Here is an 8,942-nt window from a genome sequence, read left to right as displayed (position 1 = left end):
TACTTTGTACACATTTGTACACACATTATTATTATTATAAATTTTATTTATAAGGCGCCACAAGTGTTTCGCAGCGCCGTACAAAGGAACAATACAGGGAGACAAAACTTGGCATAACATTGAATAAATAACAAAAATACAGTACAAATAAAGAGCACCACAGTTCAAAACAGATTACAGCTTAAATGTAAGTAGTGAGGACCCAATCAAAATACAACTAGAGGCTTGAGGCCAATGATGGAGATGAGTATGGAGATGGTCACTGAGTGTTGGAGTAAAGGAGAGCTGTGAGTGAAATGTGAAGAGAAGTGGGCTTTGACAACAGGAGGGAAGAGGGCCCTACTCGGAGGAGCTTACAATCTAGTAGGAAGGGGAGACACAGGGCCGGCGCTACCCACTCAGCAGCTCCTGCAAAGCAGGGAGGCGCCATGCTGAAAAGGCGCTGTCTCCCTCCCTGCTCTGCTAAAGCTGCCTCAGCCCTCACTGTCACTGCCTCCTGCACGCCGCCCGCAGTGCCTGTCTGACAGCGTGCGGCAGTATGGAGAGGCTGAGCAGCTCCCTGCACCGCGCACACACTGTCCTCCTCCTGAGAACTGCCCCCTCTTCCTCACGGACACTTGCGCTGAGGCATGTAGCACTGTCTGTGAATGCCTGGATGACATGTCTTGTCCAGATCCTCCCCCTACCCATTGCTCCCTGTGCCTGTCAGCTTTTAATCCATCGACGGACAGGCAGCAGCACCGCCTCACCTTCCTTCCCTCTTCTCAGTGTGCTGTGCCAGTGCCACTGCCAGTCCTCAACACTCCGCCCCCTCTATCTCCTCCCCTCTTCTCCCATCTCCTCCTTCTCTCCCCTCCTTTCCCTCTCAGTCACGAGAGGGGTGTAATGTGCTGCACATACTTTTTGTACTGCTTTAGGATCGCATCCCATCGCACACACACATGCCGTGCGATGCGATCTAGCCCATAACGTGATTCTCGCAGTGTGTATGGGAACCTTTAGTGCCTGCAACATTTTGCGGACGCAGCATTGAGATGGTGTATGCATACATGTACATGCACCCGAGATCCTCAATAGGATTGGATGTTGCATATATTCCCACAATCGGGCTGCAGCTTGTTGCAATGGCAATGTGAAAGGGTGCAAAATGTATGGTTTGCAGGAGGGCGCCGGACACCTTAGCCCCGGCCCTGGGGAGACAGACAGATTACAAGAGGTGCAAGCGAGGGGGTGGTGGTTAGATAGCAGGATGTAAACAGGCAAGGGGTCGAAGAACCAGCTGGTTTATGCAGTGGAAGGGTATGCTTTGATAAATAGGTGAGTTTTCAGTGCCCGTTTGAAGCTTTGCAAGGTCGGGGAGAGTCTAATGGAGCGAGGGAGTGCTGTGCGTTCCACTGAAGGGGTGCAGCACGGGCAAAGTCCTGTACTCTAGCATGGGAAGCAGTCATCAGGGTGGAGGAGAGACGACATGTACCTGCTCCAGGGCCGGCGCCACCACTAGGCAAGGTTAGGCATTTGCCTAGGGCGCCGGCCACTGGAGGGCGGTAGTGAGCAAGCCAGCAGCAGTAGCAGCAGCAGGAAGCTACCACGCACGCTGCCGCAGTCCGCAGAGGAGAGGATCAAGAAGAAGCTGCCTGCCGAATTAATCAGACGACTACAGCAACAAGTGCAGCTATTGTGTAAGTAATTATTTGGTCCCCAGCCTGTCGTAGTGAGCGGAGCTACATGGAAATGGAGGGGGCGGAGCTACACGGAACTGTGTCAGAGTGTGTATCTTGGCTCAGGGTCAGTGGCAGTTTTGTGATGATTCATCTGCCACTGGCCGGGTCCCTGTCCCCTCTCCCGGTCTGCTTAATGTGCCTGCCTGCTGCTCCTACATTGAAGGAGCTTGTTTTCATAAAAGGGGCGTGGCCACGGAGGTCCGTGATTAGGCCACGCCCCTGACTTTGCATGGGCACGGTGACCTTTGACTGAGCACTGCAGCAACCTTCCAGCTCACCCTATGTCTGACTGGAGCAGGATACCATTATATGGAGCCCTGCCCTGATGGTGCAAGAAAAGGAGCAGACTAGTATCCCAGCAGCCAGGAAGTAGAAGGCAAGGTGTGTTTACAGTGTGTGTGGAGTGTCAGGGTGTGTCACATGGATCTCGCCCCTGTGTCTATCTCTTTATGCCTTTCCTAGTTCCCTGCAATTTACTACATCTTCCCTAGTGCCCTGTGTCTCAAAAAGTCACCATCCGTAGCACCCTGCATCTCACCACACCATCCCTGCATCTCACTACATAATCGCTAGCACCCTCCGTCTCACTAAGCCAACCCTAGCGCCCTGCGTTTCACTACAACCCCCCTCCTGCCCTGCATTATACTATGCCCTCCCTCCTGCCCTGTGCAGTGGCGTAGTTAGAAACTTTTCTCCCCCCTGCCAAAAAATATCTGGTGCCGCCTCCCCCCCTTAACCCAAGAAGGGGCGAGGAGATTAACTATGGGCGCCACTGGCTTAGCTGACCCAGGCAGCAGTGAGCTCTGAGCATATGCACAGAGCGGGACCAGCTCAGCGCTCACTGCTGACTCAGTCGTCTGTCAGTTCAGCCAGCGGCGCCCACCATAGACCCTGCTGGCGCCGCTCCCCCAAGCGGCTGAACTGACAGACGACTGAGTCAGCAGTGAGCGCTGAGCTGGTCCCGCTACATATGTAGCTATGCCACTGGCCCTGCATCTCACTACACCCTTCCTAGCGTTGTGCATCTCACTATGCCCACTCTTCCATCCTGCGTCTCACTATGTCATCCCTACCCACAAGTCTCACTACCCCTTACCTACCACCCCGCATCTCACTATCCCCTCCCTACCGCTCCGCGTCTCACTATTTCTTACCTACCGCTCTGCGTCTCACTATCTTTTACCTACCGCCCCGTGTCTCACTATCCCCACCCTACCGCCCCAAATCTCTCTATCCCCTCCCTACCGCCCCGGCATCCCTCTTTAACCTCTCTACAGTCTTTCTATCCCTACATCTCCCTATACCTTCCTTACTGGCCTGTGTATCTCTGCTTCCTCTGCATCTTTCTGGTGGGATGCTCTAACCCAGAAATGCGGTAAAAACCCAATTATCTGGGTTTTTACTGCATTTGTATATTCTCTAACCCCCCTCCGCAGTGGCAGCGCTGCGGATGGAATCACCAGCAAAAGCTGGCGATTACCTGCAGAAGCCTATGGGCTTTTTACTGCAGCGTTGTGTGAGGGATCCATCACGGATCCCTCCCAGCATGCCCTGCGGCCGGTGCCGTGCTCTGCACTTGCGCAGACGGACTCCCGGGTCTCAGACCCGGAAGTCCAGCACCGTGGCCGCATCGCAAGGGACAGCTCTCATCGTAAGAGCTGTCCCTTGTGTTAATGATTGCATATGTTAGAGCATGAGCGATCATTAAGAATGCGGTGGCCGGTAGAGGGGGGCGGCGGATGTTAGAACATCCCGTCCTCTATCCTCACGAGCAGGTAGCAACTTGTGCTGCACCACTGTGTATCAGTATATTTTGGTATATATTACTAAAGTGTATATCAGTACATCAGTATGGATCTGTGGATCAGTACATCAGTGTGTATTTGTGTCTATCCGTAGATATCAGTACATCGATGGGCAGATTGGCCCTGGCCGGCCCATAATACATTAGAACCGGCTGCTCTCCCCGCTGGCTGGGCCCTGGACCAGGGCTCCATCCTCCTCCCTCTGCTCTCCTGCAGGGAGCGCTGCAGTGTTTGCATGCTGGCCTGAGCTGCGCCGGTGTGGGGTGCTCTGTACGGCTGCAGGCCCTGACTGGGTTGTGTGGCTGACTGTGCAGGGGGGAGAAAAGCAAGACGGAGGACTGTATGGGTGTGTGAGAGAGAGGTGCCAAGGCTTCATGAAAAGGATCCCGGGAACCAGAGGTCCCCGCCGGAGATATGCTTGGGATAGGCATATTGATATCCTTACAAAAAAATAAGGATCAAATATGGTTTGAGGTAACGTTTAAAAAAGAGGCAGACTAGATGGGCCAAGTGGTTCTTATCTGCCGTCACATTCTATGTTTCCAGAGCTGGAGTGCAGTGACATGAAGTAAACCCGGTCCGGTGCATCTTCCAAAAAGCAGGCTCCTTTCAACCACGTGAAGGCCAGGTTAGTAGCTACTACACACCCCACCCCCATGTAGCCTAACCGTATCCATATAAACACACCCATAGCCTAACCCTATCCACACACACACATACGCCTAATCCTATCTACACACATACAGTACACAGAGTAACCCTATCCACACACACACACACACACACCTGTAGCCTAATCCTATCCGAACACATACACAGCCTGACTCTGTCCATACGCACACACATACACACACACACACGTAGCCTAACACTATACATTCATCCCCCCTTCCGCAGCCTAACCCTAATCTTTCATACACCCTGGCCTGCAGCATAAGGGCTATTTCACACGCTCCGGCTCCTATTGGGCGGCGAAACCCCGCACGGCCAAGAATCCGTGCCGCATTCAGGAGTTCCCAGTGGTGGGATCCGGCTGCAACCGGGCAGCCGGGCCGTGGCCGTCCCATGTGAATGGACATAATTGTGTCCATTATTAACTACGGTGTGCGGCACAGCTTTTCGCCGAGCGTGGATTTGCTGCCCGGCAGGGGCCGGAGCGTGCGAAATAGCCCTCACTGTGGTGGGGGCGTAGTCAGCCTGGAGGGGAGAAGTGATATATGAGGTGGGCGTATTCCCTCCCCCTTGACTGACCATGCCCCTCATGAGATCCCACCCTCTTTAGGGCTGCTTTGAGAAATTTCCTGGGCTGGTTTAAAATCCCAATCCGCCCCTGCACCTTGCTTACCTCTATGCAGCAGCCAGCCTGGAGAAAGGCATTCCCCATGGGCTATATGTGAACCTGATGTTTATGGCAACTACTTAGAGAGAATGTGATTGGGGCCTGTGTTCCAGCTATGACGCCATGTTAAATACCCCTGAAAATTATTTCCTTTTTGCCTCATTATCTGATTAGAACTGGTTGGAACTGGCCGGGCTTGATGAGATTAGAGTCTGTCCCCACCCCGAAGTGCCTGACAGCATCTCATCTCCCTATGATGTAGGGACTGATACAGTGGCACAGCAGTAGAAGAACAAGAGACTGCAATAGTAAATTCTGGAGATAATGAGGGCATGGATTCATATTTTTGCATTATGTAGTGTGAGATAAACACATATTTATTCTCAGATGCATGTAAGAGCATTTCGAGAGAAACTGGATGTGGGGGACAAAGGACCGTTCTGTGCTCAGAAAGACACCTACTGTAGGCACACTCAGAGAGCAATGCTTCCTTGAATCTCCGGCCTGGTTCCTACTGTGTGGCATGTGATTTGTGGCCCCTACTGTGCAGCATAATGTGATGTTTGGCTAATACTGTGTGTCATAATGTGATTTTTGGGTCCTACTGTGTGGCATAGTGTGATTTGTGGCCCCTACTGTGCGGCGTAATGTGATTTTTGGCCCCTACTGTGCAGCATAATGTGATGTTTGACTCCTATTGTGCAACTTAATGTAATGTTTGGCTCCTACTGTGCGGCGATTATGTTGTTAATCTAAAAATATAGTAAAAATGTTAAGTCAATTGTGTATGTGGGGGGTGGGGGCGAGAGGGGGGGGGCGGTATCCTGTAGGTTTGCCTAGGGCGCCTAGATGCCTTGCACCGGCCCTGACCTGCTCTGATCTTGTGGTCTCCTCAATGGCATTTCCCAAGAGAAGAGATAATCGGTTTCTTTCTTGACATTTAATGTAGAATTTTTGAAGCACAATTTGAAGTGTTTATGACATTAGCCAGTTACCTGATCACCGTATATGTATCTGTTATACAGTACAATCATTTAAAATAAAGTAGAATCTTGTCAAGTAGCCAATATATTTATTACTACTATTCTTTGGTTTATGTTTGGGAAACAATTCTTTTTCTCCACTATTGGCAATTGTTAGAATTTGAGCTTCACTAGGTCACTTATAGAGGATTCGTTATCCACCACAGTGCTAAGCTGCCATCTTGTGGTAATTATACATTTGTCAATTTGAACAGAACAAAATGTTCAGAGGGATTTTTAAGGGCCTGTACCAGATCAAATTTAAATTGCAGTAAAAAATAAAGCTCCCCACCATGTCTGGGCTACATGCAAAAGCAGCCAGTATTTACCCTGCATGTAAAAAATATATATATATTTGCAACCATTGTAGATGTCCATCTAGAGAGGAAGAGGCCTGTGTGCAGAATTTCTGGGCTTCCCTCTTCTCTAAAGCCCCGTACACACGGGGGGGATATATCGCTCAGTGTCCCGTTTGCATCTCTGGTTGCTGATGAAAAAGAAACTGCCGGGGGAGCCCGGCAGTGGAAATCAGCTGGTCGCAGGAGCATGTTCCTGCGACCAGCGATCACTACGGGGGAGAAAATGGGAGCATGAACCCGGCGATATATCGCCGGTGCACTCTCCCATCGCGGGCAATATGGTAGCTCATATTACACAATCGCCCCCGTGTGTACACAGCCTTACCGGCAAAGCTGTATACTCTGGGCACTATGGTCACTAGAGGACCCCAACACTGTCCCAGAGTCTACTGCGCTTGCAGGTCCCTGGAAAAATGGTTCAGCGGCCATTTTCCCAGTGACATTCCTACGGCACATGCACGAAATGCAGGGAAAATGTTCGCTGTATAATTTTCCTGGTGAACTCTGCAGTACTGCTGCCAATGCGGGACTCCAGAGGGTAAGTATTGAAAAAGATAGGTGCAGGGTGTGCACCCATAGTAAATACGCCAGTGAACACTTGTATTGCAACATGGTGAACATGGTTTATCCAGGAGCACTGTTAAACTGAGTACACACTGGGTGATATATAATCAATGATATGCACGATACCTATAAAGCTATATCACGAACATCTATAAGTGTGTATGCTCAGTATTATTAACGGCCCCCCTATCGCCTGTACATGCAGCTCAATTTGTCAGTATCACCAGGGACTGCATGTACGGAGCGGAGGTCCCGGTGACATAAATGCCGATACAGCTAGCAATATCTTCGGTACCAGAAATTGTCCAGTGTGTACCCAGCTACACTATTAAAAAAAAAAAAAAAACCTGTTAAAACTTTAATAAAATGTCATATAATTCATTCCCGCTGTATAGTGTATAAATGATTAGCTCTAACATTTCTTTTTTAACCCCTTCCCGACATTTGACGTACATTTACGTCATGGTCGGGAAGTACTTCCCGACACATGGCGTAAATGTACGTCATGGCATTTAACTGTCACCGCGTCTATAGACGCGGTGACAGTTTCAACATGTCTGCTGTCCCTGACAGCAGACATGTCCGTGCATGCCCAGGGGGGGCTGCGATGCCGCCCCCCCGTCGGCGATCGCTGTGATTGGCTGTTCAGTGTGAACAGCCAATTACAGCGTTTTCCTGTGTCACCGGCGAATAACGTTCGCCGGTGACACGGGATCAGAGGTGATTGGTGCTGTAAAGTACAGCACCAATCACCGCGGGGTGTAAGGGTGACACTGGTGTCACCCCACCGCACCCCGCCCGCCCCCAAAGGCCGTGATTGGTTCGTCGGACCGACGGACCAATCACAGCCAAGGAGGGGGATTTAAACTAACGGTGACTGCACTGCAGACGCCATTCCGGTCTGGAATAGCGTGCAGTGCGGTCACCGTACCTCCCTGCCGCCATACTGACCAGAACCTTGCTCCATAGCTTGCTCCATACTTACCTGATCGCTGCTTCATCACTGCTTCCTGGATCCTGTTACTACTTGTGCCTTCCTGTGAAATTGTGCTGCTGCAGTGTACTAGCTAGATAGAGAGAGATAGATAGAGAGAGATAGATAGAGAGATAGAGAGAGATAGAGAGAGATAGAGAGAGATAGAGAGAGATAGAGAGAGATAGAGAGAGATAGAGAGAGAGATAGTGTCAGAGAGTGCTATATTTTGTGCTGCTGCAGTGTGATCTAGTTATAGATAGAGAGAGAGAGATAGAGAGAGAGAGATAGATAGAGAGGCCTAGTGACAGAGTGCTATATTTTGTGCTGCTGCAGTGTGATAGTTATAGAGAGATAGAGAGAGATAGAGAGAGATAGAGAGAGAGATAGTGTCAGAGAGTGCTATATTTTGTGCTGCTGCAGTGTGATATAGTTATAGATAGAGAGAGAGAGATAGAGAGAGAGAGATAGATAGAGAGGCCTAGTGACAGAGTGCTATATTTTGTGCTGCTGCAGTGTGATAGTTATAGAGAGATAGAGAGAGATAAAGAGAGAGAGATAGAGAGAGATAGTGACAGATTGTGCTATATATTTTTGATATAACTGACTGCTGCCCCCTCCTTTTGTGCTGATCAGTATAAATTAACTGATCAGCAACTTTTTGGGGGCGCAGGTTTTTTTTTATATATAGATATACCTGTCAGTGCTGCTGCTGCAGTGTCATAGAGTGATAGATAGTGAGAGATAGAGAGATAGAGAGAGATAGTGACAGAGAGTGATAGAGAGTGCTAAATTTTTTGGCTGCTGCCCCCGCCTTTTGTGCTGATCACTATATCTGAGGTGATCAGCAACTTTTTTGGGGGTACAGAGGTTTTTTTTTTTTTATATATACCTGTCAGTTGCACCAAAGGTTGTGCACCTGCTGCACCTCACTGGTAATCAGTGTCGCATCACTGATCACCTTTTTTTTTTGTGTGTGTGCTGTGGGGTCTTTTTTTAATTTTTTTTTTACACACACTGTGATTTTGTGGGTGTCCTGTGGCCGCTGTGCGCTGATCAGTGACGTACATCACTGATCATCTTTTTCGGCACAGGGTTGATCTATATATTTTTTTTTTTGATCAAATTCCTGTTGCCTTTGAGCGCTGTTCAGTGACAG

The 8,942-nt window shown here is 49.7% G+C and overlaps 1 long non-coding RNA gene across 1 annotated transcript in view; it reads left to right on the top strand.

Annotated features, from left to right (window-relative positions):
- The first annotated feature begins 1,936 nt into the window (after positions 1–1,936).
- LOC146020240 (uncharacterized) overlaps positions 1,937–8,942 on the top strand; it is a 39,344-nt gene continuing 32,338 nt past the window's right edge. The window contains exons 1-2 of the long non-coding RNA XR_014450757.1: positions 1,937–2,102; positions 4,073–4,154. This is a non-coding gene — a long non-coding RNA (uncharacterized LOC146020240). The remainder of the gene's footprint in view (positions 2,103–4,072; positions 4,155–8,942) is intronic.

This window comes from Crinia signifera, chromosome 7 (assembly GCF_055691185.1).
Source record: "Crinia signifera chromosome 7, ASM5569118v1, whole genome shotgun sequence".
In the NCBI taxonomy this organism is placed as follows: domain Eukaryota; kingdom Metazoa; phylum Chordata; class Amphibia; order Anura; family Myobatrachidae; genus Crinia; species Crinia signifera.
The sequence above is the reverse complement of the archived record's forward strand: the minus strand, read 5'-3'. Positions and strand labels throughout refer to the sequence as shown.